Below are 27,186 nucleotides of genomic sequence, written 5' to 3'. Positions count from 1 at the left end.
AATGAAATCTTGGGCAACAGCACTTAGTGGACAGATGACCAACCGACGTGGTAAGCATGCTTCCTTGGCACGAGACTAATAAACTACTTAAACATTCATTCTCAGTAGCCCATAGGAAGAAGTGGTCATGACTTTCGTTTTCTTTTCTTTTTTTTTTTTAATTTGTCACTCTCACTCTCTTTCCCCTTCATCCCCTATCAAACATTGCCGCTGTTAAGATTTAGATTCTAGTTCATACCGAATACTATTGCACATTTGACTAATTCATTCATTCCCCTTTTCAAACAAGTATCTATTCAGTTTACCATTTTGTCTTATTAATATTCAGTCAAAAAGTATATATTGGACACATACGTATGCCACACGATATGTTAGACTCAGAGCTTACCTACCTTTCCACTGCTGTCTCTTTCATCTTTTATGTTGGTATTTTCTTAGTGTGTGTTTTTTTTGTGTGTAATTTTTCACTCCCCACAATTAATATTATTGCTTCACTGGCATGTAGTCATCTTTAAGAAGATTGTTTAGGAGGAAGTATCCATGAAGTATGAGCTAGTGCAGGAGGACAATGTACAGTTAATCCCAAATTGCCAGTGAGAAACTTTACAGTACAGGATAGCCAAAGAATTTTAGTGAAAAGACACCAGAAAACACAATTTAAATAACCGAAATATTTTATTCTTTTCACTTGTCACTTTCAAGTTGCTTAATGTTTATTAATTCCCTGCTTTATTGAGCAGTGTATCATCTTACCATCTCAGCATCAATCCAATGATGTTATGTGGTGGGGCCTAAGAGGTAGTACAATAAACTTGTGTTAATTATACACAGATACATACAAAGAGCTTGTGCTCATGCAGTCAGCTCACAGATATGTCATTTGCCACCAAAATCACCCTAGTCAACTATCATCAAAACAAAGGCCTGAAGTCCTGCTCTCTAAACGTCTTCTTACTGAAGACGGGGTAAGATTTTGACATAAAGAAGAAATCATGATGACTGTGCTTGATATTGGTATGATAACAATGAAAGGATATAAACTAGCAACCTGATCCAGGACGCTAGTACTTCCTCTATGCTGAGTCATTATAACAAAGGTTCTGTTACTCACTTGTCATATGATTCCAGGTGTACCATTCCCTCTGTCAGACTCAGTTTGCTAATGTTTAAGGCAGCCTGTCAAGAAATATTTATGGAAAGAAATACCTTGGTCAAACATTTTGGAAATGGAAAGGATGAGATATATAGGAAAGTAGCTAGAAAATACAGTGGGGTAAGGGAAGAAATTTGTTTTAACATTGGAGAGGTTTGGACATGTATAAAGGAGAATAATTTTAACTGCAAAGTGAATATAATAGCCATTCTACCTACCTTATGGTATTGAAAGAAGTTTTACATTAACATTTGTGAAAGTGCATCCTGAAGGGTGAAGCAGTATAATAAATGCTATGTAAATTTAATCATTATCATCATCATGAATGCCTCCTATATATAATTGTATACTGAATGGCTAGATGTAAAGTATTCTTTAATTAGAAACTGCATAGATTTTTAAAAATTTCTTTCTTTGCTGCAGACATTTTTTTTAGAAGATTAAAATGGTCAGGCCAATTTGCTGTACAATTTTTAGAAGAGATACATAACATCCAAATTAACTCTCCAAATTCTTCTAAATATCTTAAAGGAAAAAAAAAAGAGGACATTTGTGTGCTGAGCTAATGGATGTTTGTAATGATATCTCTATGAGCATTAGGACAGAAAAGTTATAAGGAAGCATTTTATATATCTGTATATACATTCCTAGTATTTTTGAGACCTTTATTTGATCAATGTGGACATTTCTGCCTACTCATAAGATTTGAAACATGCATTTACACTGTAATATTAAAACAGTTACTTGAATATCTGTGCTTATGATGCATTGTTTATCATTCCTACAATTGATTTGATGCAAAACTTTGGCCACTGGTCAAAACTCCAAGCTACAATTTTCCTCATGGGAAAATATAAATGGGTTTAGGAGAGAATTTACCATGGTGAGTCTTAGAAGAGCATTTCTACAGAAAGTGGAACTCCCTTGCATCATAATTATGAAACTAACTGTTCCTCTTAAGATTTTATTTATTTTTTTGTCCTTTCCATTTTATTAGCATTTACAGAGAGACGACTTATTTCTGAGCTTACTTCTTAATGGCAACATGTATATTTTTTGCTGTCTATGATATTCATTTATTTACTAACTCTATCAAACATTTGAGAAAATCTACATGGAATTATTGTGCCCAGTTCAAGAAAGAAAATAAAGAATCCAATAAAGTTTCAACAGCTCTGGGTCTTTTTAGAAGGAGAAATCATTTGTGACTGAAGAGCAGATGTAGAAAAAAATCTAGACCGAGACTTCTTAGAGGAGAAACATCCACGTTAGGTCACTTTTTAAGCTTTTAGAACACCTTAGTTTGCAAGTTATATGAGGATGGAAGGAGAAAATACAAAGATGAATAGAAATACACCATGGGTTTTACTTTCACATAACTTACAGTCATATGGACTATGTCACGTTAATACATGATTATAACATCAATTATCCATTTTTTAACATGCAAAATTAAAAAACGATCAAATTCAATCATGAATATAGATACAAAAATATTTTTAAAATGTAAACAAATGTAAGGCAACAACAAATTGCATGAAAATTATAAGTGTGAAAATTATTTTAAGAAATTTAATATAAATCATCAAAAAATTAGAGATTAAAATAGGCTGACAAAATAATTGATAATTTCTTTAATATATAAAAATTCTTAACCATCAAAAGATGATAATTAGTATCCAATAATCAAAATAAAATAAACTCATCAGCAAACAAAATAAAAAGTTTAAAACAAAACACCTTATAGAAATGAGCACATTTAATAGTGAAATGGTAAATGCATGCTCATTAAATCACAAATGAGACAAGAAGTCCACAATCATCAGTTCTATTCAATGTTGTGTGAGAAATCCTGAGTGGATAGACTGCACGTATGAAGCTTGAGTGTGAGAAAATTAAAAAAAAAACTTATTTGCAAGTGATGTGATTATATTAAATTTAACAAGAAATTTTAGCAAGATTGGCAATTATGAATATAATTTTATTCACCACTCAGAGGGCTGATACCATTTTAAAGTACATCAAATGTAAATGTGAAAAAAAAAAATGTCAATGTGCGTGTGCCTCCTATAGTTTCGACAGTGGACTATATTGTCAACATTTTTTTCCAGTGTTGTAGGTAAAAAAAAAAAAAAAGAAAGAAAAAAAAGCCTTATCTGGTAGCTTTTATTAACATTGCCTTTATTATGAGAAAAGCTAACTCTCTTATATGTAAGGACAGTTTGCATTTATTTCCTCGTAACTATCTGGCCATACATTTGTCCCATTATGGATTGTCAGTATTGTCTCTACTTTTGGAAGCTTTATCTAATTCATGTTGATCCTTTGCTGTAACTTAATATAAAATGAAAGTATTCTTTTCCTTTTTGTCATTTATTACAACTTGATTATGGTATTTTCCTTGCATACTCCCTATATTACAACTACATAGTCTAATCTTTTCTTCTGGATTGTGAGTCATACCTGGAATTCACCATAGTCTGCCCCACCTCCCCTTTAAATTTAGATTGGATTCATTTAGAATTTATACTGACGTAAGGATATATTCGCCATATCTTTGTTCATGTGGCTATCCAATTATCCCATTACAACTTATTAAATAATTTTAGTGCTACTAATTTCAGATACCATTTTTAAATCTCATATTTAATTTCGCCATGCACTTGTGTATACTTTTAGATTTTCTATTTTGTTTTATTGGATTATCTGTCTATTCTAACGACATACTACACGGTTTTAACATCTTCAATTACTAGCCATCACCTTTACATGCCTTTTTTCCCCCTCAAGTTTCTTAGCTATTCTTGCTTGTCTAACCTTCTAGAAGAGAGGAAGTTTTTAGTCAACTTTGTATAGCTCCAATAAATAAATCCTGGTGGTGCTTTTATTAAAATTGCATTCAGTTTATAAATTAACTTAGGGAGAAATGCCACTGTTATAATTTTGAGTCTTCCTATCTGAGAACATGGTGTAACCCAGCAGTTGTTCAAGACAAAACTTTTGTGCAGCAGGTAGAATTAGATAAGTAAATATTATGGGAATTAGAATTTCCATCACTGTGAAGAAGAGATTCAAACAATTAGAATCACTTAGGGAGAATGTGTGACATTTTTTTTTTTTTACATCTTTATTAGAGTATAATTACTTTACAGTGTTGTGCTAGTTTCTGCTGTACAACAAAGTGAATCAGATATATGTATACATATATCCCCATACCCCTTCCCTCTTGAGCCTCTCTCCCATCCTCCCTATCCCACCCCTCTAGGTCATCATAAAGCATCGAGCTGATCTCCCTGTGCTATGCAGCAGCTTCCCACTAGTTACCTATTTTACCTTTGGTAGTGTATACTTGGCAATGCTACTCTTTCACTCCGTCCCACCTTCCCCTTCCCCCTGTGTCCTCAAGTCTGTTCTCTATGTCTGTGTCTTTATTCTTGCCCTGCCGCTAGGTTCATCAGTACCATTTTTTTTAGATTCCATTTATATGAGATAGCATACAGTATTTGTTTTCCTCTTTCTGACTTACTTGACTCTGTATGAGAGACTCTAGGTCCATCCACCTCACTACAAATAACTCAATAGTGTTCCTTTTTATAGCTGAGTAATATTCCATCGTATATATGTGCCACACGTTCTTTATCCATTCATCTGTTGATGAACACCTAGGTTGCTTCCATGTCCTGCCTATTGTAAATAGTGTTACAATGAACATTGTGGTACATGACTATTTTTGAATTATGGTTTTCTCAGGGTATATGCCCAGTAGTGGGATTGCTGGATCATATGGTAGTTCTATTTTTAGTTTTTTAAGAAACCTCCATACTGTTATCCATAGTGGCTGTATCAATTTACATTCCCGCCAACAGTGCAAGAGGGTTCCCTTTTCTCCACACCATCTCCAGCATTTACTGTTTGTAGTTTTTTTTCATGATGGCCATTCTGACCGGTGTGAGGTAATACCTCATTGTGGTTTTGATTTGCATTTCTCTAATGATTAGTGATGTTGAGCATGTGTTTGCTGGCAATCTGTATATCTTCTTTGGAGAAATGTCTATTTAGGTCTTCCGCCCATTTTTTGATTGGGTTGTTTGTTTTTTTATCTTGAGCTACATGAGCTGCTTGTATATTTTGGAGATTAATCCTTCATCAGTTGCTTTGTTTGCAAATATTTTCTCCCATTCTGATGGTTGTCTTTTCGTCTTGTTTATGGTTTCTGTTGCTGTGCAAAAGCTTTTTTTTTTTTTTTTTTTTTTTTTGTGCAAAAGCTTTTAAGTTTCATTAGGTCCCATTTGTTTATTTTTGTTTTTATTTCCATTTCTCTAGGAGGTGGGTCAAAAAGGATCTTGCTGTGATTTATGTCATAGAGTGTTCTGCCTATGTTTTCCTCTAAGAGTTTTAGTGTCTGGCCTTACATTTAGGTCTTTAATCCATTTTGAGTTTATTTTTGTGTATGGTGTTAGGAAGTATTCTAATTTCATTCTTTTACATGTAGCTGTCCAGTTTTCCCAGCATCACTTATTGAAGAGGTTGTCTTTTCTCCATTGTATATCCTTGACTCCTTTGTCAAAGATAAGGTGACCATATGTATGTGGGTTTATCTATGGGCTTTCTATCGTATTCCACTGATCTGTTTCTGTTTTTGTGCCAGTACCATACTGTCTTGATTACTGTAGCTTTGTAGTGTAGCCTGAAGTCAGGGATCCTGATTCCTCCAGCTCCATTTTTCTATCTCAAGATTGCTTTGGCTATTTGGGGTCTTTTATGTTTCCATACAACTTGTGAAATTCTTTGCTCTAGTTCTGTGAAAAATGCCATTGGTAGTTTGATAGGAATTGCATTGCATCTGTAGATTGCTTTGGGTAGTATAGTCATTTTCACAATGTTGATTCCTTCAATCAAAGAATGTGGTATATCTCTCCATCTGATTGTATCATCTTTAATTTCTTTCATTAGTGTCTTATAGCTTTCTGCATACAGGTCTTTTGCCTACTTAGGTAGGTTTATTCCAAGGTATATTATTCTTGTTGCAATGGTAAATGGGAGTGTTTCTTAAATTTCACTTTCAGATTTTTCATCATTAGTGTATAGGAATGCAAGAGATTTCTGTGCATTAACTTTGTATCCTGCTACTTTACCAAATTCATTGATTAGCTCTAGTAGTTTTCTGGTGGCATCTTTAGGATTCTCTATGTATAGTATCATGTCATCTTCAAACAGTGACAGTTTTACTTCTTCATCTCCGATTTGGATTCTTCTATTTCTTTGTCTTCTCTGATTGCTGTGGCTAAAACTTCCAAAACTATGTTGAATAATAGTAGTGAGAGTGGGCACCCTTGTCTTATTCCTGATCTTAGAGGAAATACTTTCAGTTTTTCACCATTGAGAATGATGTTGGCTGTAGGTTTGTCATATATGGCCTTTATTAAGTTGAGGTAGGTTCCCCCTATGCCTACTTTCTGGAGAGTTTTGATCATAAATGGGTTTGGAATTTTGTTGAAAGCTTTTCCTGCATCTATTGAGACTATCATATGGTTTTTATCTTTCAGTTTGTTAATATGGTGTATCACGTTGATTGATTTGCGTATATTGAAGAATCCTTGCATTTCTGGGGTAAACCCCACTTGATCATGGTGTATGATCCTTTAAATGTGCTGTTGGATTCTGTTTGCTAGTATTGTGTTGAGGATTTTTGCATCTATGTTCATCAGTGATATTGGCCTGTAATTTTTTTTGTGATATCTTTGTCTGGTTTTGGAATCAGGGTGATGGTAGCCTCATAGAATGAGTTTGGGAGTGTTCCTCCCTCTGCTATATTTTGGAAGAGTTTGAGAAGGATAGGTGTTAGCTCTTCTCTAAATGTTTGATAGAATTCACCTGTGAAGCCATCTGGTCCTCGACTTCTGTTTGTTGGAAGTTTTTTAATTACAGTTTCAATTTTGGTGCTTGTTGTAAGTCTGTTCATGTTTTCTATTTCTTCCTGGTTCAGTCCTGGGAGGTTGTACTTTTCTAGGAATTTGTCCTTTTCTTCCAGGTTGTCCATTTTATTGGCATGTAGTTGCTCTTAGCTTTTGCTTGTCTGTAAAGGTTTTAATTTCCCCATCAAGTATGAATGAGATCCTTGCTGGGTAGAGTAATCTTGGTTGTAGGTTTTTCCCTTTCATCACTTTAAATATATCCTCCCACTCCCTTCTGGTCTGCAGAGTTTCTGCTGAAAGTTCAGCTGTTAACCTTATGGGGATTCCCCTGTATGTTATTTGTTGCTTTTCCCTTGCTGCTTTTAATCTTTTTTCTTTCTATTTAAATTTTGTTAATTTGATTAATATGTGTCTTGGCGTGTTTCTCCTTGGGTTTAGCCTGTATGGGATTCTCTGTGCTTCCTGGGCTTGACTGACTATTTCCTTTCCCATGCTGGGAAAGTTTTTGACTATAATCTCTTCAGATATTTTCTCAGACTCTTTCTTTTTTTCTTCTTCTTCTGGGACACCTATAATTCAAATGTTGGTGCACTTAATGTTGCTGCAGAGGTCTCTGAGACTGTCCTCAATTCTTTTCATTCTTTTTTCTTTATTCTACTCTGTGGCTGTTATTTCCACCATTCTGTCTTCCAGCTCACTTATCTGTTTTTCTGCCTCAGTTATTCTGCTATGAATCCTTCTAGATTATTTTTAATTTCAGTTATCGTGTTGTTCATTACTGTTTGTTTGCTCTTTAGTTCTTCAAGGTCCTTGTTAAACGTTTCTTGTATTTTCTCCATTCTATTTCTGAGATTTTGGACATCTTTACTATCATTACTCTGAATTCTTCTTCAGGTAGTTTGCTGGTTTCCTCTTCATGTATTTGGTCTGGTGGGTTTTTTATCTTGCTCCTTTGTGTGCAAGATATTTCTCTGTCTTCTCATTTTGTCTAATTTACAGTATTTGAGGTCTCCTTTCCCTAGACTGCAGGGTCTTAGTTCTTCTTGCTTCTGATCTCTGCCTCCAGTGGTGAGGTTGGTCCAGTGGCTTGTGTAGGCTTCCTGATGGGAGGGACTGGTGCCTGCATTCTGTTGGGTAGAGCTGAGTCTTTTCCCTCTGATGAGCAGAGCAGTGCCAGGTGGTGTGTTTTGGGGTGTCTGTGATCTTAGTATGACTTTAGGTAGTCTGTGTGCTGATGGGTGGTTTTGTGTTCCTGTCTTGCTTGTTCTGCTTTTCTTAACAGTGCCTAACTTGCTTGAAAAACCTAGTGGGAAACCACGGACTTGGTGCCCATATGAACCGCTACCTCTTATTTATTAGGGCAGCAGAAAGAGCCAGCCAGAGCTTCTGCCTCCAACCCTTAGATAAGGCAGGAAATCGCTTCACCTCAGCCGACATTTTTTACATAGTTATATTTCTGTTATTCAGGCAGAGATTGTATGATGTGATAACTGAGATGATACTTATGAAAATTCATATACTGTGTTTTAGTTCATAAAAAAATTTCTTTAGGATTATCTTTTTGAATTGTCAAAGTAATATGATCTTACTAACAAAGGATCTGGAGCTTCTAGAAACTAACAGTTTCCCCTAGGATCACAATAGATGAGTTTTATATAAAACTAGCTTTTTTATACAGTCATCCCTCAGTATCCATGGGGGATTGGTTCCAGGACCCCCATGGACACCAAAATCCTATGCTCAAGTTCCTTGGATAAAATGGCTTAGTATTTTCATACCACCTATGTGCATCCTCCCATATAGTCTAAATCATCTCCAAGTTACTTATTTTTTCAATTTATTTTATTGAAGTATAGTTGATTTACAATGTTGTGTTAATTTCTGCTGCACAGCAAAGTGATTCAGTTATATATATACATACATTCTTTTAATGCTATGTAAAGAATTACAGTTTTGCTTTTTGAAATGTTCTGAATTTTTTTTGTTGTTTTAATTTGTGATCAGTGGTTGGTTGAATCTGTGGATGTGGGAACCTGAGACCATGGAGGGCCAGCTGTACCTACAAACCTCACTTCCTTCCCAGAGGATCATGCCAATCAATTCATTTTGAATTTTGAAGTCCCTCGTACCTAAAATATTATTTCCCAAAGTGGTATCATAGATCATTATTTCCTTGTGTGATTAATGTGCCCTTCCATTAAAATAAAGTCAACTGTAGTGAAATATATTTGAGACATGCTGGATTAAGCCAGTTTTATTACCACAGGACTTCCCCAAAGATATATTATACTAATATAATTTAATAGCAAAACTTCCCCAGATAAAGTAAATATAATCGTATTCCTAAAACTTTATAAGGTTTAGATACCAAATTTAGAGAAAGACCCCATGTATCAAGCTAATTAGCATGTGTTGAATTTCTGAGCCTTGGATTCTAAAGTGGTAGAGTGTTTCGGAACAGTTTTATTATCTTCACAGAGATGGAGATATATGTAAGTGGACTACATAACCACTTTTGCAGAGGAGTTTTACAAAATTTTGTGATACCCTCTATTTCTCTCCTATCTCCCCACTATTCACTAAACCTAAGGATGCTCATCATAGTGACATTATTTCATTTAATGCTTTATTCTTTGATAAATCAAAAGCATTTAAACATTAAGACACATGGCAAGAGGAAGTTTCCTAGTACAGTAAGTCCCCTACATACGAATGAGTTCCATTCCAAGAGTGATTTCATAAGTCCAATTTGTAAGTCCAACACAGTTAGCCTAGGTACCCAGCTAACACAGTTGGCTATATAGTACTGTGCTGTAATAGGTTTATAACACTTTTCACACAAATAATACATTAAAAAAAAAATAAAACATTTTAAATCTTATAGTATAGTACCTTGAAAAGTACAGTAGTACAGTACAATAGCTGGTATGCAGGGGCTGGCATTGAGCAACCAGGCAAGAAGAGTTACTGACTGGAGGAGGGAGAGGAGGTGGGAGATGGTAGAGCTGAATGATCATCAGGAAGAGGAGACGGAGGGCAAGCTGTAATTTCACTCACGCCTGACATTGATGGCACAGCTTCTGATTCCTTGCTGGATTCAATTCTATCTACCCTCTTGAAAAAACGATCCAGTGATGTCTGTACTGTACTCTATACAGAACTATACAGTAAAGTACACAAAAGCACAACCACTTGTAGAGGATGCACGCACGTGACAATGTACGCCAGACACGTGAACTGACTTACATGATTGGACATGTGAATGCACGTTAGCTTCTTCGAAAGTTCACAACTTGAAGGTTCGTACGTAGGGAACTTACTGTAAATAATGAGGCTGTATACTATTGTCAGATGTGAGTAACAAAAATACCTACATGTCTAGGTATTGTCTAAAGAGAGAAATAAAATGTTTAGGTTTACTAATTATTTAAAATTATATAGTTGAGGAGAGTTACGTAAACGAGTATGCTCAAATGCCTTTATAAAGAAATAACATTAATGTACTAGGTGAGTAATATGTTTTTCCTTTCCAAAGAATGTTATATCTTTCTCAGTTAGAGACTGAAAGTACAGTAATAAAAACATGTCCTTTAAAAATAAAGATAAACCTAAGATATAGAATTATCTTTGCCTTTCTGCCAACACCAGTTATCTTGTTTAGCCTCTTTTTTTTGCTATTTTCTTTTACTTTGGTGATATCTAAGCTTCCCACAATTTAAATTTTTTCCTCTTTGCAGATCTGCATCTCCAAATCCAGATATTTTCTCATGAAAATCTTTATCTAAAAATACATCTCCATTCCAAAGTGTTTTTAATAAATTTCAGATCCTCATATTAAATTGCTTTTTGTAAATCTCCTTTAAGAGACTTAATATAACATTAATCCCTGCCAAAAAGATAGAGCTTCTGTATGCCAATTACACTTTTAGCACTGAGAATGTACACATTGTTCCTGATATTTTGATTGTCTGTTGCTGTGTAATCAACACCACAAGATGTAGAGGCTTAACTCAGCAAAGGTATGCTTGTTTATGAGTTTCCTATCTGGTTGTAGCTGTTTAGATAGCTCATCTCTGTTCTATGCATTGTCATCTATCTCAACATTGGGTTGGAGGAGCCATTCTCAAGACTTCTCTTTTACTTGGCTGGCAAAACTCTTGCTGGCTCAGCTAAAGCTGTTGTCGTGGTTCACATTTTTCCCTATAAGAGACACTTCACAAAGCGGCCTGGGCTTCCTTACAGCAAGACAGAGGGACTATCAAAGGGAGGAATCAAAAGATAGCAATCTGTTCAGAGCTGGGTCTGTCTTCATACTGTATCACTTCAGTCCTATTCTATTAGTTTAAGCAGTCTCAGGCCCAGCCAGATTCCAGGCAATGGGAAAACAAAAAACAAAGAAAAAAAATCCAAAACAAAACTTAATTGTTGGTGGCAGAAGTAACAAAAATTTTGTGATACCTTTAATCCATCATTCCTGGTATGTGGAAGAGGTAGGGATCTGGCCAATAATTACAAGAAGATTCAAGTAAATAATTATAAATAGTGATAAACAGATCCTTACAAGTTTGCAGGTTTCTGTAAATAAGGAACATTGGTATCTTTGTAAATATTAACTAGGGGGACCCTAACAGTTTTAGAGATATGGGAAGGCATCTCTGAGTAATTATTTTTTAAAGTAAGAAATGAAAATTTGTATTGCATTAGTTATTGATCGCTGTGTAAGAATATTACCACAAACTTAGCAGCTTACAGCAATATACATTTAGTAGCTCACGGCTTTCATAGGTCCAGAGTTTGAGCATGGCTTTCCTAGGTCCTTTTTTTTAGGGTCTCACAAGGTAACCATCCAGTTGTTGGTCAGGATTGGGTTCTCATCTGGTAGATTTGCATCCCCACTCATGGGCTGTTGGCAGGATTCAATTTCTTGTGGTTGTAGGACTGAGGGCTCCAGTTCCTTGCTGTCTGTCAGTTACAAGTTTGTCTTCAGCTTCTACAGGCCACCTGCAGTTCTTAGCCAGGCAGGGTTCCATAGCATAGCTATTTGCATTCTTAGACCAGGAAGGCAAGTGGGCCCTAAGCTCTTATGTAACTTAACCACATAATTATGGACACATGATCACATATATCCCACCACCTTTTTTGTATCCTGTAGCTTAAAGTCAAGTCAGAGTTCTCACACACACTCAGCATGAGAGTTCCCACAAGGGAATGAATACCACGTACAGGGATCATGAGGGTCACTTTAAGAGTATGTCCACAGCAAGTAGGATTTAGGTGAGAATCCCAGTGCCTCAGTAAGCTCTTTAATTTGGTGACCCTATTTGTGCCAAACTAAATTAAAATCATATTTTTTGGACTCCTTTATCACCTTTTCACTCTCCTTGTCTAGTCAGTTGCGATGTCCTGATGATTATTTCTCTAAATCACAGGTTGCAATTCAAAGGCCAACAGGGGACATATGTCAGGCAGGGGACATACGTGAGTGCAGTGGCCTACATGTTAGGTCTCCAGGAACGGTGGGGACATGCCAATGGAAGAGTGTATTCCCAGTGTGGAGAGAGAGTACAATCTATCTGCAGATTCGCTGACTGCCTCCTTTCAGAAGTTGGGGCTTGGTGTTCCAGATAACCTGTTGTTTTTAAAGAGAAGCTGAACTTGTTTAGTTTCATGGGAAATTTTGAAATGTTACTGCAACACTGTACAGAAAATGCATCTCTAAGTCACATCTACGTTACAGTCCACCAGTTTTTGACCTCAAATCAAAAATATCTCTCAGACTTACTCCTTTGTATATCTTTATATGGTACCTTAGTAAAATATATATATGAAAGAAAATTATTAGTTTTAAATAACTTGTGAATATAACATATAAGATGGCGGGCACTACACCAAACGGATGAAAATGTGTTAGTAGTTTTGTATGTGAAAATTTGAAATTATGAAATATTTGTAATTCAGTATACCATTATACTATCTTAGAAAAATAATGCCACAAAACGAATGAGGTTACTTTCTCACCTTTACTGAAATATGTATCATCTTAGTCTGATGTATAGAAAATGTTAAATTGGACAATATAGTGATCTCTAACTCTCTCATGAATATTCTTCATATAAATCTCTCTAGTATTTTTTCAGTCTGTCCTAAAGGGCACTTTCAAAAACAAGTCTAATCATGTCACTTTTCTGTTTAAAATCTTCATATTATATTCTCTACTTTATGTTTCTCTTTATTCTACTATTCTTTACCTACGTGTACCTTTTCCTTAGGCAGTCTGATAGTCCTCCCATATTCTGGATTTATATTTTTACTGGTATCTTTGCTTAAAATCCCCTTTCCTGTCCATTTTTCCTAAGTCTCTGTCTTTCAAATTTAATGTCCCTGTTCATCTTTTCCATTAAAGTTTCTTGCTTTCCCTAAAATCATTTTGATCTCTGCTTCTGGTAGAGCTTCCTTTCACTGTAAAGTATTAGTCTCATAATAGTTGCATCAATCTTTCTTGTATTATGTTGTGTATATATGATATAGTTTCTATATTTCCAGATCATAAGCTGCTTATGAGAGAAAAAAATTGATTTCAATGTAGTATTTTGCAAAACTCTTATTCTAGATAAATACTCAAAATATTTGTATAATTTCATTTATTTATCACAGAGTTTTTTGTTAACTGTGTTATTCAATATTATTTTATACACACACATATGACTTTATGAAATGTGACTTAAACATTATAATATCTATATGAGTTTCATATGACAGGTCTTTAGCTGTCAAAAAAAATCACAGAAATGAACAAGAAATAAAAAGCTGAAATTATTTTGTGGAAATTCCAGGAAATAAATTGAATCTGGTTTTTGCTTCTTGTTATCTGAGTGAACCAGTATATTGACTAAGCACATCTCCTGTATATAAAATGAAATAATCATATTACACATCCAGGAGTATTGCTGTAAGGATTTAAAGTTTATTACATAGTTGGAGCTCAATAAATGTTAGCCTTTATTATTTTGAAAGTCAATGAATAATGGAGTAAACTTTGAAATAAACATGTAAGAGCCTCAATCACTTAGTTTTGGGCTTGGTTTTCACTTATATATAATTTCAAAGTTTTAAAAATTTCATTGTGCCATTGGTGGGGAATATGTGCAAAAAATGATATGAAGAGAAGGTTATTACATGTTTAGAATCCTGAAGTTCCTTGGAGTTCCTTGTGGCTTGTCTATGAGATTACAGATATTATTAAACTGTATTTTCTCATAACACAAATTTGAATTAATATGAAAGTAATAGTTGAGAAAGCTGATAAAAACCTCTCTCTTTGCAGCACTATATTAACTTTAGTTCTCTAAATTGGCTTTCTTCATGTGTGTGTGAACTCCTTTTTCTTTTTTGTCCAAGATCAGGCTAGCATTGACCTTTCTCTCATAAAAGGAGAATTTATTCTCATTAAGTTTAATTGTATAGTTAATGTTTTCTTTGAGGTGCCTATTAAGCTCCTCTCTGACATTTCTAAGATCACTTAAGGTTCTGAACTTGTCAAGGAAAAATGTCAACCCATCAAAATGCCCAATTCCAGTTTATAGATGTACTAGACCCGACTGATTCTCCTGTTTCTTTTAGGTAGTTGTGAAACCTGTTTCACAGATCTGCTTTGGTCATTTCCCAAGATTGTTCCAAGGACCTCCTCACCTTATCATATCCCTTGTCTGTCCTCAGGTCAAACTCAGGACCATATGTATCATTGAAATTCAAACACATCACCATTATTTGTTTTTTAAGCCAGTACTTGAATGAATACATTTACGAAGCAGGTTCATCTACACTTTAAAAAAAAAAAGATGTCCATAGGAGGCAAACACTTCTACCAATCCCCCAGCTGGTTATTCCTTGCCCACTTCATTAATCTGCCCATTGTCACTAACTGCTTGAAGAATCATGGACAACGATTGCAGCTCTGTCATCCTTGACAGCACAGGGTTTCTTTAGGCGTTAAGTAATGGACAAATAAGTCAAACTTTGAGGTGGTTTTGAGTTGCTGCTAATATACCTTGACCTCTACCAGTGTGTTATACTTTCCCTTACTTGTGTTTACAGTTTGAGTGTGTCATGCACATTCACCTAAAGCATCCATCTTCTGGATTTAGAAAACAGTCCACGGACAATGAAACTAGTCATCCTTGGAATAGTGCTAAGAAGGATGACGTGAAATATAGAAAGCAAAACGTCATTGTTTAAACATTCTGTTTTTGCCAGATAAGCGGTCTACTCTAAAACTACATTTAGTAATATCTGGGATAGCCCGACAGGTTCATTTCTGAACAACAGTGTCAAAGAGGCTTTTCCTTTGGGGGATATACCTTCTGTTTTCTTTTTTTACGATACGTTTGTATGACTTTCTAACGGCAAACTATTATTTGTTATTTAACATTATGATTTAATCCAGTCTTTTTGTTGTTTAAAATAATAAGACATGGTATCTGTATGTTTAGAGATGCATTTTTAAAAGAAGTTCAACTTCATAATGGACTAACAAGAAATATTCAACTTGTGTTTGTACTCCTTTGTAAATAGGCACAAGTGCTTCTAGCCTCTTATTTAATCTCTAAGGAGTTATATATATGTATATAAATTGTTAAATTTGTAGGTTTTGGTAACACTTCAGGATAAGTTATAGAAATAACTGATTGTTTAGTGATATAGGTCAAAAGCTTCAGAGCGCTGTTTGTACAGTATCACAGTTTTCCATTGATCTATCAGGCAGTATAAATACATGTGATTATTTGCTTTCAACAGTCTCTCGATTATTTACATTTAAGAATTATACTTGTCTGTAATGCTGGAGAGTATTTTGAGATATTTAATTCTATATTTAAGATATAAAGAAACATATTAGAGGAATGACTCAAGGTCACTTAGCTAGGTATTGGCAGAGTTGACATTTCAGTTTCCTCTATAATGTCATACTCACATTTGAGAAAGAATGACTAAAATTGCCCAAAGCCTTTAGAATTTCTGTGTCCTTGCAGTTGAGTTATTACTCCAGGGCCAATTTGAGTTTAGTGATATTAGATTTGGACTGCAGAATCCTTCTTCTTAAGTTAAAACAAAAAGATTAAAAATATAAACTATATCTTAGCCTAGATCTAACTGATTAAATACCAAATATTCCTTTGTAATGTCAGCATTAATATTTAAATTGTACTCGGTGAAACTCCATAATGATAATTTGGGTTTACGTTTCAGGCACCTGTCTTATGAATGCCACTGGAATTATGTGTCCGCACTTCATCTGTAGCCTCAGCCGTGCCCATATTTTGACACTGCACCGCAGTGTGCTTTCCCACCTCATGGCAGTTGTTGCTGTGCAGTCAGTTTTCCTACCTGTGCTAAAGTAGGTACCTAATGATGCTTTAAACCCATTTACATTGTGCCTTCTGAAGGGGCCGCACATGTTCAAAACACATGTAAACCTCTCCGTTCCTTTGATAATGAATCACAAGTTTCCTCTACAGACCAGCTGCAGGCCATTATATTTTTCCCCAGGTGTTCAAGGTAATTTAGAGGTGAGATGAGTTGCCCAATTCCCCAGCTGCCCCTAGCCCATTCACTCCAATAATTACTGTTTGAGCCCAGGAGTGTTGGTATATTGACATTTAGAATTTGTTTCCTTGAAACGCAGCATTTGTTAGGAGAACGAGCAAGTAGAAGAGCTGGGCCGTTGTTAGCCAACCATTTGCACGTGAGCATCAAAAATCTATTTCTATTTTCTGAAAACTCATACCATAATCTACTTAATGGAGGCTACCACATTTCTAAGATTCCAAAGCAGTTCAATAAGAATAATGATACATGAACTGTATTTTAAAAAAGTTATTTAAATGTATTTTAAAAATATCGTCTGAAATTTAATTGTTTAAGAGTGAATATAACACTGTATAAAATATTTATAGGCATTTTCTAGCCTTTGATATTAAGATGTTTATATTCTGCATAACAAAGTCACAGGAATTATTTTTTAAATTTTTTATAAAAAGTATACGATGACACATGGGCAGAAGGCAGGTATAAGTCTCAAAACATACATATCAATTTATATCTATAAGTGTGTGTGACAACTTGAAAATCTACATATCCTCACAGGAGTGACAGTTGAAATAATTTATGACATTATTTTTGGTGAGCACAAGGGGAATAGGCATGCTCATATATTATTCGAATTAGGCATGGCTCGTATTAAGTATAAATTTATATATTCTGAGATGGCAATTTGTTAATGTACAGAAAATTTAAATTATTCATTTGCTACATGTGTAAGATACCTCATGCATTCATTTACCAAACTGTCTTCGCATTTGGTGGCTATTGACATCTAGAAGCCCACTATAAAACCTGTTGATCAGGCAAAGCTAATTTCTTAGATTTACTCTGTAAGGAAGAATGTCAGACACTGTGACAGAGTCTGAGTACTGCTTCAAATGAGGCATTAAGGCAGTAAAGTTTTTTTTTTTTTTAATTATTTAATTTATTTTTGGCTGCGTTGGGTCTTTGTTGCTGCTCAGGGGCTTTCTCTAGCTGCGGTGAGCGGGGGCTACTCTTCTCTTCGGTGCGCGGGCTTCTCACTGCGGTGGCTTCTCTTGTTGCGGAGCACCGGCTCTAGGCACATGGGCTTCAGTTGTTGTGGCTCACGGGCTCAGTTGCTCCGCGGCATGTGGGATCTTCCCGGCCCAGGCCTCGAACCCGTGTCCCCTGCATTGGCAGGCGGATTCTTAACCACTGCGCCACCAGGGAAGTCCCGGCAGTATAGTTTTATAGTTTTAGGGTCTGCAGAATTCGAAGGTGAATCCTTTAAGTCAGGGGGCAGGTTGGGATTGGGTAGATGTTACAATGTAGTAACTGTATTAGCGGGAACTATGAGATGAGGTCCCTAAAGCAAGTCCTGATGAGCAAACGGTTAGTTTTTATAAATATATTGTTTAGTTTGTTCATAAACTTACCTTTGAGGAGCTGCTATTTCTTGAAGCAAGCAGAATAAGGGGATTATGAGGAGTTTGAAATGCACTTCTAAACCAGAACCTAGAATATGCAATTAAACCCAGAAACTCATGCTGAGTACAAAAGCCCGCAGAACCAGACATTTAAAAACATGTGTAAGTCCCACCAAGCTATGGACATTTTATACATAACAATGAGAAACAGAGAATTTAATTTAAAACTATGTTCAATGACCATTGTTTTTATCATTTTACTTCGAAAGTGTCCAGGTATCCAAATTATTTATTTATTTATTTATTTATTTATTTATTTATTTCCAGATTTTATGTTTTTGGTTTTGTTTTAAACTTTTTAATTTATTATTTATTTATTATTTTTATTTTTGGCTGTGTTGGGTCTTCGTTTCTGTGCGAGGGCTTTCTCCAGTTGCGGCAAGTGGGGGCCACTCTTCATCGCGGTGCGCGGGCCTCTCACTATCGCGGCCTCTCTTGTTGCGGAGCAGAGGCTCCAGACGCTCAGGCTCAGTAGTTGTGGCTCACGGGCCCAGTTGCTCCGCGGCATGTGGGATCTTCCCAGACCAGGGCTCGAACCCGTGTCCCCTGCATTGGCAGGCAGATTCTCAACCACTGCGCCACCAGGGAAGCCCTGGACTATTGTTTCTAATATGCCTTATTTTTATTGTATTTTCCCATTATTTTATTTTCTAAGTTCTGCAAGCTCAATTTTTAAATTGCATCTGTCTCATAATCTTTCTTTTAGACACTTCAGTATATTTTTTCTGCAATCTCCTTCATTAAATGGAAATGATATCAATCGTGATTTGTGCTCACTCTGATGCACTATTAGTGTAAATATTTTCTTTGTTTCCTGGATAATTTTTTCTGCGTTATTACTTCTTCCTGTTTCTATGGGTAGGTGTTATGAGCAGGAGGTCCTCGCAGTTAAACATTGTACAATCAGAGAGAAATGGGGAAAGTGAGCAATTAGTCATCATCCTCAGCTGGATTGAATAGTGTGACTTCATCAATATTATCATTTTATTTTTGTGGCAGACGTTAGGATAATCCTGACCCAGGTATTCCTTTAAGCATTCTTTATTGTTTTCACTCCTTCCTCCTACTCCTCTGGACCATCGACATTTGTTGCCTCAGAAAATGTTTGAAACAGTCAAAAGGAGTTTAAAATTTACCCAATATAACTGAATATCAAATAATCTCCTGAGTATATGAGAGAAGAGGAGGAGAGTGGGAGAGAACCCTGATCTGAAGATTTACCCAAAAGAGATTTCCAAACTGGAACAGACTGAGTTACTAGAGTTTTTGAATGGCCAGATAGGCACACGATGGAGAAAACATGGTGAATCTGATGGTCAAGTTATGTTAAGTTATAGAGAAGTGAAGATCACAGTTGTATATTCATGAAGCTTTTGACCTGTAATGTTTACACCTTTGCCCTGTTTTCACATTTTCTCTTATCTGCACTCAGCAGTTGGGTGGCACCTAACAGAAACTAAATGACATGTGGAAATGCATCCTCCTTCCCTGCCCCTCACTGCATCCCTGTGGGCTCCTTTGGGCAGGATTCAGGGCTATGGATTCATTAACATAGCCAGTCATCCTGCTTCCCCTTCTGCTTCTTGCGTTGGTCATTCCTTGGTGATGATTTGGTTTTCTATAGGAACATTCTCCTTCTCCAGACCCACCCAGCCTCCTGGACTTCATTGCTCTAAGCAAAGAGGTCATGGAAAGGCCGTCTAGAATTTAAACTGTAGTTTAAATGAGGGGAGATCTAAGAGCTTAGGATCCCTCCCCAGGTTTGACAAAGACTAGATGATATTTGACTGGCATGCTTCAATGGTGTGGTTTGGTATTACAAGCAGTTTCCTTTTTCATTGAAATTGATCTCTAGTTTTCAATGTGATTATATTTTCTCAGACAATTTTAAGAAAAAAGAATAAGGGGAAAAAATGTATACTGCCATCTTGAAACTGAATTCTTGTAAAATTATATAAGGTCTCCTTCCCAATTCTTTCATCTTACCTCTTACGACTACCCTTTATAATTTTAAATTTGAGTAACACTGAGTGTTCTCTGTGATAATTGCCACTTCTGCTACTGCTCTGATTCCTCTTCCACTTTCACCCTCTTCCATCATACTTCTAATATCTGTCCTCAGTTTGCAGTATTTCACATTTTGTGTCATGATAGTGTTTTGTTTGTTTTCATTGTATGATCTATTTCATTCACTTCAAGTTGGAAATGATTTAGAATTATTTATCTAGCTCTGAGGAAGCTATTGTATTTGGGAAAAATAATAGTATCTATAACTAGTCTCCAGTCAGGTGTAATATGAGAGACTGAAAATGCACACAGATAATGGCTGGACCAGATATGACAGTAGAACTCTGACCTACAGTGTCTGCAGCACCAGCCAACAAGCCAACCCACAATCTTTGCAGCAATTCACCCAGAAGAGTCAGAACCTGATCAGTGACTGCCAGATTCCCAATTTTTACCCTTGCTTATAACTCAGGACCAACCAGAGAGGGTCAAATCTGCTTCCAGACCAATCATGTAAGATACCTCACTTCTATTTACCCTGCCTCCAGCTTCTCCCTCCCAACCCCTTCCATTCAGAGCATATCAAAGCCTTTTCCTGTCCTCACTGTAAAGCTCTCAATCCCTCCTGCCAGCCAAAAGCACGTGACGGTTGCTGACTCTCTTTCTGTTGCAAGCTCTGAATAAAGAGCCTTTGCTTGTTCTTATGGGGGTAGTCTTTGTTTATTTCCACAAATAGAAAACAGGGAGAATGAAAAACAAAACAAACCTATGTTTTGCACAGTTTCTTGACACTGAAGAACTTCTCCAAGTACATGACACAAATAGTTGTTTTTAATTCTTTATTACCTACTTAAGTGTGTTTCAACTTTCTTTGATCATATGCTGATTTATCTTCTTAGAGGCTGTCAGTATACATCTATCCTTTTCAAACTTTAGTCTTCTAAATAAATTGTACTCAGCAATGAGCACAAAAAGACTCACTGAGGCATGTCTGAGCTATCAAAATATTACTGCAAAACTGTTTAACGATATTTCTAAGAAAAATGAGAGATCAAGATATTTAATGTATTTTATAATTTAATTTAACATTATTTTATATATTCTAATATTGTTCACGTGTGATTATTTGTACAACTACAAGCACTTGAAGCATCTTACATAAATACAACTTATAAATTTTTTCTGTGGTTATACCGTTTACTTATTTACATAGAACTTTGCCAAGAGCAACCTTTCTTGTCAAATTTAAAGACAAAGTTATTCCCACATAAACCTAAAAATGAAACTTCACAAATGATATTTTACATGTATAACATTTACGATGTCATGAAGCAAAAAACTATATTTTTTCATGTACACACTTGATTTCTGTTCTTCTTGTAACCTTTCCACAATTTTTCTAGGAGAAATTCAAGAAATACAAAATATGTGGTAAAATGTGTTAATTTACAATAGTTAGACAATTAAAATTGCTGCTAATTTTGAATGCTAAACTTGTCCGTATTCAGTCAATTTTCAATTATCTTTCCTAAGAAAGGTCAAGGTGACACTGAAAACCAAAGCAGCCTATAATCAGATAATCACTTATAATGCACCTTTGGAGAGTATATTATTGTGTAATATATATCACTACATTTTATTACAGTTTTATTTAGGCGAATATTAAGGCTATTCTTTACTATGACTGATGAGACTAAATCCCCAAAGGGGGGTGCTGTATGTCTCTCAGAATATACAAATGATCTGTTTATCAAAAATATTTGCTAAACATGCTCAGGTTTTTCTACAAAGCAGGAAGAAATCCAACCTGGAATAATATGAAAATAAGACACTATTGTATTATATAAAATAAAATAAATACATGATTAACTAGGCAGAAATTAAGTTAGGAAGAATAGGGAAATTGGACATTATGATAACTGGAGTCCAAAATTTAAGTAAAAAGCCATCCTTAGTTGTTACAAAGATGAATCCCCTTACCTAAAATTTTCCTGTGTGAAAGTTAGAAATACTAAACTTATCACGTGCATATTTCAGTTTCCTGGTGCTCAGGAAATCAATACATGAAAAATGGTGAAAATTTTAAATAATACTCAGTTTACCAAAACCTTTTTAGACTAAAAATAAAGCACAGAGTATACCTAAGTATTATAAGAAAAAATTAGACAGGTTTTATAATGTTAATTCTCTGTAGAACCCAAGCCAGCAGGAAGTATTGAAAAAATTAAAATATTGTGTATACCTTTGGTCTACATTAAAACTGCGTATATACCTAAATTTACAAAGAGTTATGCCATATAAATAAAATAAATATTACTTTGAAGTCCTTTGATAATTTTGTGAAAGGATCTACTTACTTTCCATTAAAATACCTCAAAATGTTAAGGGTACCTCATAACTTAACATTTTATGGTCCCCAAAGTATTCTTATTTTGAGAAGAGCTGAATTATAGAAGAGCTGAAAGGTATTGAGTGCTCAGTATGTACAAGGTGTTGAGCTGTGCCTTTTTCGTGCTCTCATTCCTCACTTACAGGAATTCTATGAAGTTAGAAATGTTAAATGATTTTATGAATATGGAAAAGCACAGCATAGACAGTAAAGCAATTTGCCCAGAATCAGGCAGCTACTGAATTGCAGGTTTAGAATTTGACCTCAAACTCCAGACTGTTAATCACTAAGTAACTTGCAGTCTGCATCTATGCTCTTACTTACCTTCCTCTTGAACTAATATTTAGACTTCTATACAGCTTGTTCATGATAGCCTTACTCCATCTGCTTGGACTTTAAGGTATTTTGTTATCATATCTCCATTTTCTCTTTTTCTTCATTACTTGATTATTTACCTAAAGTGTTCTCAACTCTTTACACTAAAGTTGAATAGTGAAACTGAAATAAATCTGTACCTGGAGTTGGAGAACTAAACCATGGCATTTTCTGGGTCTCTCATTCTGGAAATTCACATATGTAATCTCTTTGGCTGTGACCTATAAGAAAAAGGAAATAGTTAAAATTCATTACCATTGAGGTCCATGAACGTGCTATGATTTCTAGAAGTGATCTACCATAATGATTGCCATTAATTTGTAGTCTTTTGATCATAAAAAATAGCTTGGGAGGATGTTTGCATATTATGAGTCCAAATTATTATCTATCAAAAATATCAATCTATCAGTCTTTAGCAGGAAGTAATTATTGCGTCGCTACTTATTTAAAGTTCTCTCAGATAAGTTTGAGCATACAGAAAAAGACTTTTGCAGTTTGCAGATGGAAACAACATTCTAGTATCCTCCTTAGACATTTTAGAGACGTTGAATCTATTTGTGGAGAAGATAACATGAATGTTAGAATACAAAGAAGACCCATTAAAGCATTAAAGAAAGCCTAAATAGAAGTTAAAATTTTTTATTTCCACAGTAACCATGGTTTGTTTTGTCTTGAATGCTTTGTTTTTAGCTGTAGAGTTCCATATTATTTCAAAAACAAATTACCATGACATTTCCACCCAGAGCTTTAGAACTTCAATTAACTTTCAGAAAAACTGTGATTTTTTTTTTTTGGAATCTAAGGCATAACTACAAGTAAAAATATAAGAATCATAGAAGGATGTGGGAAAGTATTTTTTATCCTGAACTAGGATATAGTTAGTATTATGGACGCATTACAAGCTATTTGTGAATTACATAAGCCAACAAACAGGTCATAGAATATCAGCAATCCAAAACTTTGAGCTCTTACAAAAGACTATTTTTACAAAGAAAGAATTCTTAATGATGCAATTACCTATCTAAAACATTTAAGTAGAAATAATTTCTTTACTTATGCTTGGAAGTTTTGCTACTTTACTGTTAAAACATTCCATACCCAGTACTAGCCATATGATCATGGCCAATTTACTAAAATCTGCTATCTCATCATCTTTAAAAATAAATATAATGTTATCTTTTAGAGTCGTTTGTTTATTTTCCAGAGTAGGTGTAGAATACTATTAGCTAAACTTGGGAGATACGGAGTCAGTATTTAGTAACTCAAATTTTCCTTTCAAGAGGTAATGTTGAGATATAAATGTATGGAAAACAGTTTGCCACTGAAATTAACTATGAAAGTTGAAACTACTTTTAGTTTGTTACATTACTTTGGCATATAGATGCCACTTAATAAATATTTCTATGAGAAATCATGTTTTCAGACAACGTCTTCCTCTCTCAGTGATGTCTTAGATTTACATAAATGTGATTTTTATTTAGAAACTATGAAGAGCTAATTTTATTATTTCCCTTTCACGTAATAGTTTTAACAAAGTACATTCAAACATACACGCGTGCATACACAGCATATTGACTGCCTATATCCTGTCAACAGCAAACATTTAAATTCTAAATCCAGCGTACATGTTGTTTGTTTTGAGTATTTTAGGGAAGAAATAGTTTTGATAGATGGCAAGCCATCAGAAAGGTATCTCATAATGTTTGTGATACCATCCTTTTCTCTAAATTTTGAAAGCTCCCATGATGAAGTAAGATTCAAGGGATCCAAATGCCCTGCATGTCACACCATGCTTAACATAGTGAAAGACTGGCTCACCTTGTCAGAAGAAATGTCTTAAAAGGATACATGAAAATGCTTCAAGTGGTTCATCTCGAGCGAAAGCATTTTTTTTTTTTTTTTTAAATGATGGAGCTAGGTATTTTTTTTTAATTAATTTATTTTATTTTATTTATTTTTGGCTGTGTTGGGTCCTCGCCTCTGTGCGAGGGCTTTCTCCAGTTGCGGCGAGCGGGGGCCACTCTTCATCGCGGTGCGCGGGCCTCTCACTATCGCGGCCTCTCTTGCTGCGGGGCACAGGCTCCAGACGCGCAGGCTCAGCAATTGTGGCTCACGGGCCTTGTCGCTCCGCGGCATGCGGGATCTTCCCAGACCAGGGCTCGAACCCGTGTCCCCTGCATTGGCAGGCAGACTCTCAACCACTGCGCCACCAGGGAAGCCCTCGAGCGAAAGCATTTTTAACAGGATTGTACTATTGTACATGTGTATGTATAGACCTAGTTAAAACACTATTACAAACTTCAATATTTTAAGCAGTACATAGGTATTTAAATACAGATAAAAGTATTTTCAATGTCTATCAAACGTTTAGAATCCCATTAATATATTTTATAGCTCTGGGATATGTCTTTTGAAATTACACTAACATGTTGAAATTTGAAAAGGATAAAAAGATCTTTTCTCTGAAACAAAATATATGACATTTTTGGAAGTGCAAGGTATAAAAGAGAAATGGCATCCATGGAAATGACAGGCAGGACAGCCAATCAGCCCATGAGAGATATGCCATCGCTAAATGCAACTTCAGACTCACTGAACAGCTTGAGTAGACGGCTACAGCATCTCATGTGCAGGCTTGACATTAGAATCTTGAATTGAGGTTGAAGAAATCTATGAAAATTAAACAAGTTTTATTTATCTTTACGCTATCAAAATCTGAAATATTGTCATGTGATTTAAAATATTGCACAATATTTAATAAAATAATACATATATGGATACAATTCATAATTCCATGCTCGTAACTGTCTAATATATAATTGAGACAAATAATGCAAACATTGTCAAGTTTCCTTAGGATGTATATTTCCACACTTTGAAATAAAATAAGCCTTTTGATATCCTGTGGCTACATAGTGATCTTAGACATAGTGAACTTCCAAATGCTAAAATCTAATATTTTATGAACATGGAGAGAGAATAACTAAGTATATATCTGTATCTATATCTCTATATTTATTTCTATATCTATCTATATAGAGATATATACTTTGTTTTCTAAAATAATTACATTTCTTATCACCCATAAAACAAATGTTACTGATCTAGTCCTATGATGCCAATATTTCTCCCCAAGAAATTGTAACTAAATTCTGAAACCTATTAATATGGTTGACAAATATGTATGTGCGTCAGGAATCACAGTGTAGGAAACAGAAAACTCTGAGTTTTTCATTTATTTTAAGAACGGATGAACAAACAGGAAATTCGGTGCCTCCACATCCCTGGAGGGTTAGAGGAGGAAACTCAGGCCTGCTATGGGAATGCAACACTTGGTTTCCGGGCCCTGCTACCACAGTGAGGATCCAGAGGTCTGGAAAACAGCAGTGGTTGCAGCCAGCGGTGCCTCTGCAGCAGCTGCCTGCCGCTCAGAACGCCTGCACAGTCAGAATGTGGGTTCGAGCCCCGTGAAGAGTCCTGTCTGTTGCAGCCGGGCCCTTGGCTGCAGCCACTCCAAGAAAAGCATCCTCTGCCTCCCTGGCGTCCCTGCAGGTTTCCTGTCAATGAAGCTCATGAAGAAAAAACACATTTTGTCTCCAATCCAAGTAACAGAATCTAGCAGTACAGTTCTTAGCTTTCTAGTCTCTGAGATACTAAAGTTAACTAGGAGGGATTGAAAAGGTTGCCAAAATCTAGTAGACAACATCTAGTACAATCCGCCTCTTTACTATTAGAATCAATACACACCCCTTTGATATATATTTAAATGTGAAAACAGAAACAGGAAAAACAACACGCTCCCATCTAATGCAATGAAGTTTCGTGCATGTTAATAAGAACATACTAATCCCTTGTCCAAAAAAAAAAAGATATCAAATCCATCAGTTGCTTTTTTAACTCTAGATAACATTCATTCTCATTCTAATTTGATCACCATACCACTTTAATAATCATAAACCTGAACATTAAATCATAAAGATGTTCACTCTCACAAAAGGCAAACAAGATGGAGTATAATTTATGTAATATAAATGTAAATGTGTAGATGTAATATATAATATTATTTATATTTAATATATATAAGTGAAGCATATACTGTTGTATAGTCTTTGTTTCAGCCATTGTTTACAAGACCAGAGTTAGTCTTTATAACTTATTTATTCACCTTTCCATACCATATTCCTTTTGCTCTTAGATATCATTAAACTTTTCCAGGATATTTGACTTGATGAAATGACCCAGAACTTCAGTCTTGAAGATCAGGGTCCTTACTAGTCTTGTCTGTTTTAGGTTTATCTAGTT

General features: G+C 35.3%; 1 long non-coding RNA gene across 1 annotated transcript; it reads right to left on the bottom strand.

Annotated features, from left to right (window-relative positions):
- Positions 1–792: 792 nt before the first annotated feature.
- LOC132362140 (uncharacterized) lies at positions 793–25,573 on the bottom strand. Its single transcript, XR_009502232.1, has 3 exons — positions 25,478–25,573; positions 23,025–23,105; positions 793–1,176 (listed from the first exon to the last, which is right to left on the bottom strand). It is a non-coding gene; the product is annotated as an uncharacterized LOC132362140 (long non-coding RNA).
- Between the last annotated feature and the right edge of the window lie 1,613 nt (positions 25,574–27,186).

Source organism: Balaenoptera ricei, chromosome 3 (genome assembly GCF_028023285.1).
Source record: "Balaenoptera ricei isolate mBalRic1 chromosome 3, mBalRic1.hap2, whole genome shotgun sequence".
NCBI lineage: Eukaryota > Metazoa > Chordata > Mammalia > Artiodactyla > Balaenopteridae > Balaenoptera > Balaenoptera ricei.
The sequence above is the reverse complement of the archived record's forward strand: the minus strand, read 5'-3'. Positions and strand labels throughout refer to the sequence as shown.